This window comes from Falco cherrug, chromosome Z, assembly GCF_023634085.1.
Source record: "Falco cherrug isolate bFalChe1 chromosome Z, bFalChe1.pri, whole genome shotgun sequence".
NCBI classification, from domain to species: domain Eukaryota; kingdom Metazoa; phylum Chordata; class Aves; order Falconiformes; family Falconidae; genus Falco; species Falco cherrug.
In genome coordinates this window covers 4,243,373-4,255,418 of record NC_073720.1, presented here as the reverse complement: position 1 = coordinate 4,255,418, position 12,046 = coordinate 4,243,373, and the positions used below count along the sequence as shown (strand labels likewise).

Sequence of the window (12,046 nt, the reverse complement as noted above, 5' to 3'; positions counted from 1 at the left end):
TAAGAAAATTCCACTGGTTGTAGTCTTATTTCCAAAAATTAGATGTCCATTGAACTGGAGGTCCTTAATGTATTTATGTTTATCTTTACATCAATAAATACAGATGTAGACATCCATTAAAACTGAATGATATTTGCTTTTCTTTTCAGAACAGAATGTTGCATTCTAGAAATGTCACAAACTACATGACTTGAGCACTGAAATAATATTGATAGGTAAAAGCCCCTTACTAGGATACTGAAAAATATATCATAATTGAAATATTCAAAGTTATAGAATTTTAAAATCAATGTAAAATAAATATGGTTGAAAAATAAGAAATTGTTTTAAAAGAGGAGATAGCATTAAATAGTTCAGGAACTATAAAACACTGAACGCTTGTCAGGATCCCATGGAACATACAGACCCTCCAACAAAGATGATCGTGCACAATTTTTACATGTAGAATCACTTATGGGGTATTGACAGAAGCAGCAGAAAAACAGAATTGATAACTGAGTACACAGCTTTCATTTTTCCAGTAAAAACAGGCCAACAGCTGTTTCTTTCTCAGATCTCAAGTCAGGATATACATAACTGAATTTAAAACTTGGAACTACTGATTTGCCCAGTGTTACAGGACTAGAAAGAGGCATTTTGCTAAAAGCACACAAGCAGCTAAGAATGCAGAAATACTGTGTTTAACCTTGTCACACAGAAGGATGCTCTTCTAACTTAGCATTAAAGGCCAGAGATGGTAGAGTGAGATTTCATTTCAGAGGTTGTACTTCTCTTTCTGTTCTTGTAAAAGAGAGCTAAAAGCTCCTCGGTGGGTGTACATCCTCACTGTTAAGATCCAGAGACCCAGTGAGATTTTTAGTAAGCTATTTCTCTTGTACTAATTAAAGCTAATATTCCTAGCAGAGACTGTATTGACAGTTATAAGCAATAAATTTAAACATTTTACAACAATCCTTTTCATGTCTTAATACTGAAATAGCAAGAATCACACTCTTGAGAGTTTTGTAAGGCAAATGCATCCTAATTCTTTGGGGAATAGTCGCTGGAAAGGTGATAAACGAACACTAAGGGTTATAACTGATGATGATGAGCAAATACAATAAAAGGTAATTTTCCTGGTCTGTGACTTTTTGTCCCATTAGAGCAATTCGCTTGATCTGCAACACATCCTCCAGCACCCCTTTTCCCAACAACAAACTATTGATCACATCTCTAGTCCGTCACTTTCAGTGTCCTAATAAATCTCCCACAACCCAATTTAAAAAATGCTTTCCAGGTAAAGTCTGGTCTGAAAAGGAACACAAGGTAAAATTAGCAAACTGACATTCTCAGAATTCAGTAAAAACGGGCTATTCTAATTAAATCCCATATGAATATCATCAGCTGTGCTGTCAAAGCTCGAGACAGTTAGACTTGAGCTGTAAAACTTAAGGTTGTCCCTTCCTTCATGCATGGCTCCCCACGTATCATCCAGAGTATTTCACGTCTATGGGTCAGAGAACGAACAGCTGAGCTATTTAATAAGATAGACTGACTTCCATTTTCCAAGTTTCCCTTCCCATGGGAAGTGAGACCTCTGGGAAGTCAGAAACACCTGGCTGCATCTCCTTCATCACATTCAGTGTAGTTAGTGGTAGATCTGGAAATATCACACAACCTTTTAATGAAAATTCCCTGGATCTTGGGCAACAATATTTTCAAAGTGTTTCTATATCCTTTGAGAGATGCTATATAAATGCAAATACTTACTACTCTATGACTCTGCTCCCATTTTCTCACTTTTCCTGATAGGGAAACACTGCTGTTTTCCAATACTTTAGAAATACACACTTGTGCCTGAAATATGAAGTGGACTTCTAAAAATTAGTTAATATTACAGTAAATGGAGTAACAGCCCAGAATGAAATCACTTTGCAAAAGCAGAGATTTAGACGTGGCTGAAACCAACACTAGTGGTCAGAAATACCTGTAGTCTTTAAATGCCTTAGTCAGAAATAGTTGGTGTCTTTCAAAACCACAATGCATTCACATGCTTTAGAAATCTTAGAATTATTCTAGAAAACAAGTTTAGGCACTTCTGTACATTGATCCTAAACCAAGCTTATTTTACTCCTGCCCATTACAAAATCTGGATCATTTGGGGGCAAAAATCAAGTTGTTTGGTTACTGTTAATTTAAAATACTACACCTAATTACTCCATCAAATCTCTCATTATGCTATATCTGTGAAAAAGTCTTTCGAAAAGGTAGTTATGGACATAAGCATCCTGGCCTTCTGCCCAGAGACAGGGTGCAAAACACTGCTGAGCACAGGGCTGGAGAGAATGGGTAGCTGGAGAGTCATTTAGTTCTTCAAAGCAAAGCTGTACTAGGGCAGGGGTGATGCATCATCCCTCTGTAATGCATTTATTTGCAATTACTGCAGCCTGTCTTTGTGGTTTCTGCATTCCTGCAGGAAGAGCTAAGTATTTTAATATTTATCTTTTTTGCCCATGAAACAAGCACAAAATGAAACAAGCTGCATTTTCTCTGTTGGAGTTCATCTTTATCCTGGTCTGCCACTTTTTGAAATCTTAGTTTTTATCTTTTCCTTTTTTCTGAGATGTTTCAGCACTCTTAAAAACCTTCCATGTAATTAGAGCGTGTAATGTCAGAGAAGTGCAGTGCTGCTAGCAGCCTCCCCGGGATGTGATGGAAAGATTCATTACTGCAATCTCTCGGCATATTGGTGGATAGTGGATAGTAGATCCTAGATAAGAGATTTACTTGGAAACAGGAAATAAGATCTTAAATCTCTTCAAGGGCAAAGCCAATGTCACATTTGTAGGGTCAGATGCCAAGATACAGGTTCCTTTCTTCTCCCATTCCCATGCACACACTGGATGATTTGCATTACTATTTAGTTTAACAGGGTCCCATATGACCTGAAGCCTCAGCAAATGCCCTGATCAGTCATCCCTAAAACTCATGCTTGTGCTCAAACGACTGTTCGTTTGATTAACTTGGCAGCATCTGCACAATGCTCAAATACTATTTAGGTAGCACAGGAAAAAACACCCTGCAAACCCGGAGAAGTCAAGTTGAGGCAAATCATAACTGAGTCAGATTTAATAGGGCTTAATTTGACTTCTGATTTGTTTACACTTCATCGCACAGTCAGTTTCCATTATGATCCCTCTTTATTTCCTACTTCTATAATTCCACATCATTCTCTTAACATATGAAACTATTATTAGAATTAGTTAAATACTCCAAGACTTTTTAGCAACTATGTTCAGTGTAGGTGTTAAGAGCACACTCACACATCTAAAGGAAGCAATCTAAAGCACATGTGAAGTTCAGCAGCTAATTGCCAGTGATCTTTAGCTTGCAATCCCACCTCCCATAACATGCACGCATCTTACAAATGTGCCATGCTTGTCTCTGAATGCTCATTTTCTTCCATAGAAATGTATTTTACTTTAAAAAAAAAACAATCACCGTTTGAAAACTAATTCTCTTGTGTTTGGAGTTGATTCACAACTTTTAACAAAGCTTTCAGATTAATGCAGATCACTATGGAGCTAGATGTCCTGTAAAGGTTTGCACAAACGTATCAGCAACATGCTGTAGAAAGAACACCACATATCATCTGCAAGAAATCCAGCCAGACCAGGAGAGCAGCAGCAACCAGTAGTTTTTCATTCAAATTGCCCCTTATTTTACTGTGATTACTTATTTACCTTCTACACATGCTGTGGCTGCCCTCCTATTATGCCAGATTGCCCTTTTCTCTCTGTTTCTCCTCCACTCGTGGACTCCTGCTTCTTTCACTCTTGGAATCGCAGGCTGTCCCCCTCTCTCGCCTCCTCTAAGCGTCAAGCCAGAGCCAGCCTTCACCTCTGCATCACAGACAGCTTCCACCAATGCTGGGTTTCAATTTCCTCTTGATGTCAACTCTCAGCCCAGCCCACGAAACCCACCCCCTGCCCTTTGCATCACGAGCTGCAAAGCCCTCCTATGCTCAAGACTTTGTAAGGGGTGTTTGCAGGGAAGCAGCAGTTTTATTCGCTCCATGCTTTATGTCCTATTTCTTTTGCAGCTTTTCTCTCTTCTGTGACAAGAAACAGCTGTTTGTGTCAGGGGAAGCCTCTTGCTTGAGCTAAATCCTTGCCTTTTCGGGAAACCGTTCTTTCAGTTGCTCCAGAGGCACTGAAATCCCCTGGAGTCAATAAAACTTCTCTAAGGAGTATTTCTACTACCAAGCTTTATTTTTGTGTCTAAAAGAAGCATTTAGATGGTCTCTGAAGGGGTTTATTTCTCTTCAAATGTGAACAAGATTCTAATTCTAAAATTCTAAATCAATGCAACTTTTGCTAGGTATGGCTGCTGAAAAGCAATAAAAAGGGGCAGAGGACTTGTTTCTTCCATAATTTTGACTTAAACACTGAATCTACAGGTTAAACCTACAAACTGTCTCATGAGTAACTTGACTCAAATGCTGACCTGTTTGGGGCCACTCACATGAGTATAGTGGTAACAAAATAGGTAAAAATTTGCAGAATCTGGGCTATTAGATTAATATCTAATTGAGGCCAGAACCGCCTGCTACTGTTTAACACACAGCACAAAGCAGCTTTCTGCTCCTGCTAAAAGCCTCCAGGTAGATCTCCAGTAACACTGAACAATAAAAACAGATTGCTAATGACATCTGGAGCAACGTCCCTGGCTTATCAACTCTACATCACATTTTACACCCCAAATGAGGGCTGAAGTTTTAAAGCTGGATAAATGTGCAAGCTTGGTCAGATACACTCATGTAGATAAGATAATGGGCAAGAAGTTGTATTGCAGGACTTCTCTGTTTCTGGTACAATTTGCAATCCCTGTAATTCTGTCGTAACTTATCAGTGTACTTGACATTCCCACTAAGTGCTTTCCCAAAGCTCTGGGCAACTCATTCTGTTTAAAACATACCACCAGTAAATCTGGACTCACAGCACAGTGAAATTAATGACTGTACCATACTGTAACTTTCCCATTGGTAGACTGGAACTCCCAAACCAGAGACATTTGCAGGATTCCCTGGGAGAAAAGGCAATAGGAGAGATAAAATGTTTCACTGCCACCCAAGTATACACTTGATGGAGAAGAGTCAGTGGTTATAAGGAGGACCCAGCACCCAGGCCCCACAATAAACTCACTTCAGAGCCTTGCAGTTTATGGGAATGTTTCTCAAAACCTCATGAGCGAGCTGTTTTTTTATCAGACTTGTGAAGGTTTGCTACATATGTTTCTCACTGTGTTTTTACTCCTTACTGTGTTCAGACTTCTAGAAATAGGACTTCATCCTTTATTTACCACCATCACCATCACCAGATAACAGTGGGCCAGCAGGACATGGACAGAAGGAATTATAAACTCCTTAAGGTGACATTTCTGAATTTTTCAAAATATTGATTCTTCTCACAGAAAAGGCAGTAAAAAGGAAAGGGAGAACAATGCTCTCATCAGATCCTGATCATCAAGGAGAAACAGCAAGTTCAGACTATCTCAGGCATGATTGTTCACAGAGAGCTATCCCTCAGAGAAGCAAAGCAGATTAAAAGGCATCAATGTTTAAAATGCTGTAAAGGTGCATGTACAGTCTCCTGAAGAGATCTGGCGCTTATGAGCAGGGCCAAGATGAGGTCCTACTGCTTCCAAGGGTTACTGCTATCAACACAGCAGTGTCCACTGTTACCCTTAGAAAACCTTGCTACCTTCTTTTGCTGTGGTTGTGGAGCAAATTATATTAATATATTAAAATATAAAACACAATAGAATTAAAGACTCAGCAGGTGGAGAGTGCTAATAGAGCATGCACTTGCTGGGAAAGCAAGATGCTGCTACCATTTTGCTACAAATGACATTCCCATAGATGTTGCCAACTCTGCCCTGCTCTGTATCTGTGAAGTAAGAGCAAGCATTTTGTCAAGAACACAGTGATGATGATGCCCAGTTCATTCAACCAGTATATACAACCAATATATACAGGTATCCACAATGGCACTGCAGCAGGGCAGATAAACAGTCTGATGAATATTTGGTGTGCCACTACCAAGGCTTATCAGGTGATGCTCACAATTCACTGCCTGGAATCACAACTCAGATTCCACTTTATAACAGAATCTGCAATATTTGTTTTGCATATACTGTGCATGAGATTGAGTTAGTTTGCATTATTTTGCATTTTCAGCTTCTGGGGACAACAGGCAAGAAGGAGGTAAGGCAAGGCAAGAAAAGGTAGGGAAAGGAAGAAGAGAGATAGAGGCACAGCTAGTTTTAGGAATGTAGTGAGCAACTCAGTATTTAGGTGCTGTTGCTTACAGCTCTACTACAACCACACTGCAAAGCTGGCAGATTTGAGCCTTGCCCAAATACATGTCCACAACTTACTTTCACCCACGCTGGCAAACACAGCTTCAGGTTGCCACCTGCTTGGACACCACAATGCAGAACGCCTGTAGAAATACCCTCAGTGGTATATGTGCTGGGAACTTTGTAAGGGGGTAATTTTTTCTCTAAGGGATTTTATGCAGACAGAAATCACAGAGGTAAAAAGCCTAATAGGATTTTTAAAAAGGATTGGACAATACAAATATCTCCAGTTACATTAGAGACAATAGCTCTAGAGATAATAATGGTATGTTTTAGGAGACATAAAACCCCCTCCAGTTTCAAAATAGAAACCTGCTATTAAACTGCTGATGATTACACAAAAACTTCCCTGCACAGGCTTCTTATGTCAAAACTGCTGAGTACCTGAGATGTATGCCTTTTTCCTCAGAAACCACAAGCAACAGCCTCACCCCGAAACTGTCTTGTACACTGACCTGATACTCAAAGATAGTACTGAAACAAATATAACTACTTCTACTACTTTTTGCTATAATCTCTGATTACACATGGATCTGAAGAATATCCCTGGATTCCAAGCACATGAAGGCCCTGGAGATGTGAAGCTCCCTCTGTAGTCCAAGACAAGCCTGGTCAAGCACAGAAGAGAAGGATGATGGGAGCTCAGGTTTTGCTAATGCTTCTGCAGCATGATGCCCTGAAAAGAACACTGAAAAACTTAAACAATAAATAATAAATTCTGAAATGTAATACTTTCCATGCAGTCACCTCCAAGGCTAGGAAGGAATTCCTGAGACCAAGCCAACTGCAGTTCAGCATTACTGCAGCGGCACAAAAATTGGCTGAGGACCAGCACTGTTTTTCTTTGGAGCAGTTATTGCTTTAAGATGGGGAGGAATTCCTTCTCCTGGAATTTCAGCATCCTAAAGTCTCCATTAAGGCCATTGAAATCCAAGCCTCCATTACCGCTTCTACATTATAGTGGTGGCTCAGGCAACTAGTGAGGAAATTTTTCGTACTACTTCTCTGCTTCTTCTGGGGTTCTCTCTGAAGCGAGACCTGATCTAATAGGTAGCTTTGACGACAGAGGAACACTCTATTCCTAGACACAAACAGAGTAGTTGAATATATATTAGAACAATCATATTTGCCAGAGAAGACAAGAGAAGGAAAATTCACAGTCAGAGCTGGAATATTATTGCACCATATGCTTTCCAACACCCAAGCACAACACTGTCCCTCCAAAATCCTTGCCTTACTGCACCCTGTTATATTTCCACCTGGAAAGACATATGGCAGTGCCTAAGAGCAGAATTCTTCCCTTTTTTTTTTTTTTCTGATGTTAATTTCCTAGCTCTAAAGGAACATTTGATTATGAAACATACACAGGCCAAGGATAAAAAAAAGTTCGTATCTGTTCCCATTAATGACAAAAACAGGTCTATTGACCTGTTGACATTATGACCAAATAAAAACTTGAAAGAATGGCTTGGATGCTACTTTGTCTCATGCATCACTGACAAAATTGTCTGCTCTGCAGAAACCTGATGCCTCACATTTATGTCAGGGACACTGAAGAGTACAAATTTTATTTTTCAGCTCTCAGGGAACACTGGGGGAGAGAGGCACTGTAAAAGTCATCCGTCTGCTTGTAAAATGAAAAATAACTGTTTTGTGAAGAACTGACCATGAACAAATGTTCAGCACCACAACAGATGCTTTTATCCCTGATTACAGTCAGGTTTTATAATGCCATTTTTTACTGTGAAGACATTTATCATACTAGTAAACTCCTCGTGACTGTTAGAAGAGGGAAGAAGACATTATGTCAGAAGATGGGAGTCCCTGGAAGAATGAAAGACTACACAAAAAGCTCTTATAACTATCCTATCATCACTCAGATAAGCAGAAATATTTAACAGTGATGTTATTGTAGCAGTAATGCTTTTCACCTCCCCACAGTAGCTCTCAGAGAGTTATATGGCTTTGAATAACCTGGTCTAATGAAAGGTGTCCCTGCCCATAGCAGGGGGGTGGAACTAGATGATCTTTAAGGTCCCTTTCAACCCAAACCATTCTATGATCTTGGACTACTTCTGCTTAAAAGGGCTATATTGAGCCACTTTTTCAAAAAAAAGTGCATCAAGTTGAGTATCACAAGCCTTACCATAGATGTGATTTGAGAGGACACTGGTGAGACTCTGGATCTGCTTCACCAGCCTGGATTAATATGATCATTTTGGAGGGCTGTTGCACCCTCTTTAGTGAGGGTGCCCTTCCTCCAGCCATCTCACATTGTGCCTTAGCCCTCCGATACCCATTGCTCAAAGAGGCACATCTGCCTTGGCAGGTTGCAGACAGAGATAAAGTTTGAATGCCGCAGGCAACTGCTACAACTGGGCTTTGAAGTGCCAACTCCTCCACCCCAGACTTGAAAGTGCCCAAAGTGGTTTAACCAGTGCAGGAACCTGGCTGCCACCTCTGGCTCAGGCTGGGAGCTTCCAGTCTTAATCTGTTCACTTCCTGACTAATAGCGATCCAGAGACTCCTTAGAGAAATCAAACCCTGTATCTGTGGGTTCACCAAGACTGGTCATTCCTGATAGAGCTTCTTGGAATTGCTTTGCTCAAGGGAGCCTTATTGGCTTTGCCCTTAAAATGTGTGCTGAATGCCACACAGCTCTTGGGCTGAGCCATTTCTATACGCATAATTTTGATTCTTTAGGCTCATTTTAGTTAGCTTCGTTGATTGGCTTTACTGAAGATACAATCAGAAGGGGGTTAGTACAGTACTCTCCATGTTCATGGCTGAAGGTGATGCTGTGGCAGAGAGAACAAGGACAGTAAATGCTCCAGAAATACAAAAGAAGGCTGGACTCAGTAAAAAAACAAAATAATCATAAAAAAAAAAAAAGGCAGGAAAAGGACTGGTTAGCACCTGTAATAAGATTTTTGCAGGTAGTGTACAGGCTGAAAGATGTTTTGTGTAAGAGTTCTCATTTTTAAATGGAAAGGTCACATAAAGAATAAAATACCCATGAAGATGGCAAGCCAGTAAACTCCAAAGGTGGCTTTTTTTAGGGAGCCTGTTAATTTGGAAACTTTTCAACTGTTCTGGAAGGTTTGTTTTCCGGCACAGACTGGCATAAATTGGAACGTAAAAAAGGCAGGAAAATAAAGTGAATTTCAATTATATTTATAGGATCATGGCAGAGCACCAGCTGTGCAAAACAGTCCTAAAACTGTGTGCATGCATGCACACTGGCACAAGGAAAAGCTGCTTTTGTAATCAGCCATCAAGTCCTGAGGAAGCAATCTCCACGTTGACAAGAGAACTGTGCACAGAGCTGAAGTTCACTCTGCATAAGGAAGTCCATGAGAGTGCTGCCCAGCTCTTCAGAACAAAACAACAGTACCTTTTCTCTGTTGTGAGACAACCAGGTTGATTAAAGGAAGTGATTTGATGCCTGCCTCACAACCCCTGGAAGAAAAATGAGCCTTTGGGTAGAAAAAGCTTGCCAGTGAAGTATCTGGTGAACATTTCTGGTTGTTCAGCGAAAAAGATGAATAAAACAGCACGTGTAAGGTCACAGGGGCTGAATGGCAAGAAGCTCTCAGCTTTTTTCTTTCTTGCCTAGGTAAAGGACTTTGGTCAAAGAGATTACTTTGTTCTGAATACAGGTACTCACAAGGCAGCAAAGGCATTGGGCTTGCAGCCTATTCAAGGTGAAGTTGCTAAGCATCTGGGAGAAGGAGGTCTGGAGCTCTCAGATCTAGCGTTTCCTCTGTTACAGTACTGCTTTGAGGAGCATGGTGCAACTAATACCTGCTCTTTAATCAAACAAGCAATGCCTTTGAGGCAAAGCATAACTCTGAACTCTTGATAGCCATTTATGACTACTGAAATTGCTGTTTAATAAAAAGAACAAACAAAACAACAAAAAAACCCAAACACCTGCAGGCCACAATTTCCTAATCACATTCCCACTTTCTGCTCCTTCATGAGTACTTGCTTTTGCAATTTGATATCTTAAAGGTATTTGATTGTATTAAATTTTGTCCAATTGCATAAAAACCTGCAAGTTAGTTCTCCTTACTCCTGAAAGTAACAGGACAGTGATTTTCCATGCCTGAGGCTGGAAGCAGTTTCTGCATTCATTCTGTATGGCTGAAAATGGCCATGTATTCCACCCATAGGGTTTTGTATATAACAATATGTTTGCATAATACTCATCCGATCCTCAATCCATATGAAGTGTTACTATGTAAGTTTTCTCTTAGTTTTATCCCAGAAGTTGGTGTTTTCAGCCAAGACATTCACGCACTCACTCTACACTTGACAATTTAATTACCTAATATTTCTAAAAGACATTTTTGGGTGAAAGCCTGTATTAAAAAATGTGAAGCGCTGTTATTAATTTAGCGTCTTGCGTGACAGAAGTTATTTTTAAAGGGACACAATGTCATCTTCACATTTCCACAGGGAACCCACCAGTCATGTAACCTATTTTTTAAAGTAACTAATAAGGGGTTATGGCATCCAGCCTGACTTACCTGCTCAAAGCAAGCAGTCAAACCTGCCGCTCTGCCGTTAAACAAGCGGAGAGGGAAACCCACCCGGGCCGGCCCAGAAGGGCGGTGAGGCCCTGCCGTCGCCTCGGCCCCGCTGCGGGGAAGGGACGGGGCTCCACCTAACGTTCCCCTCAAGAGCCGGCACGCCTGACCGGGTTGACGTGATGGCCGCGGTCGGGACTCTCTGGCCCCGGGAGAATTAACCTAGGGACACCATAAGCTCCTGTGGTGGCGGGGTGCCCGCGTTCAGACTGCCCGCCGCCCTCCCCGTGCCCTCCCGGTACCCCGGGAGCCGCTGCTCTTCTGAGGGACGCGGGAGACCCTCAGGGACCGGGGAATGGCGGGGGTCATGGCGGTGTTAGGGGCTACCGTCAGGGAGGAGCTCCGGGGCAGAGCGGCCGGGAGGCTCGCAGCTGGAGCGGGCTGCTCACCTCCGCGGAAGGCTCGCAGCGGGAGCCGGCGGCGGCCGAGCGGGACAGGGACCCCCCCGGCCCGGCCCCGCCGCCGAGAGGTGAGCCCGCCCGCCTCGCCGCACAGCGGGGGCACCGGGCAGGCTGCGCAGCGCTGGGCGGGGGGAGCGGGACGCCAGAGCCCGGCAACAGCTGATCTCGGCTCGTTCCCGCCTCCCGCAGCCCGGCTGAGGCAGCGGCGGCCGGTGGGATCCTCAGCCGTCCGCCACCACGGTGAGTGCTCCCGCGGGGAGGCGGCCGGGCCAGGTGCCGCCAAGCCACCGAGCCCCAGCGGCGCTCTGGGGCAGCTGTGCTCTGCCGCGCCTTAACGGGGGACAGCCAGCGGGGCCGGTGGGCGCGGCGGCCATCTTCTCGCTGTCTCTATCACAGCACTACCTGTCAGGCGCAGCGGGCTGGGAAAGGGGTGGCGGGCCGGAGCAGTCCGGCTGGCCTTCGCCGGAGCCGTCAGAGTTTTGGGGAGTTTGTCCTTGTTCTCTCTCAGCCCTGGGGGCTGGCTGAGGAGCGGGGGAGGCGGTTCCCGCCCTCCCGGTGCTGACGGGAGGCGGCGGCCGGTAGCGCTGAGGCGGTCCTGGCCGCGTCCCTTTCTGCCCGGCTGCGGGACTGGGGCACTGCTGAGCTTATTTATTT

At 43.1% G+C, this 12,046-nt stretch overlaps 1 protein-coding gene across 3 annotated transcripts in view; it reads right to left on the bottom strand.

The window, feature by feature from the left end:
• Nucleotides 1-11,119, bottom strand: part of ST8SIA5 (ST8 alpha-N-acetyl-neuraminide alpha-2,8-sialyltransferase 5) — an 80,540-nt gene extending 69,421 nt beyond the window's left edge. For 2 of the 3 annotated variants that reach the window (XM_027816235.2, XM_055699529.1), the window contains exon 1: nucleotides 3,723-3,866. The gene's annotated coding sequence lies outside the window, so the exon portion shown is untranslated. Of the gene's footprint in view, nucleotides 1-3,722; nucleotides 3,867-10,931 lie in introns of those variants that run through there. The other variant, XM_027816234.2, reaches the window with a different exon arrangement.
• Between the last annotated feature and the right edge of the window lie 927 nt (nucleotides 11,120-12,046).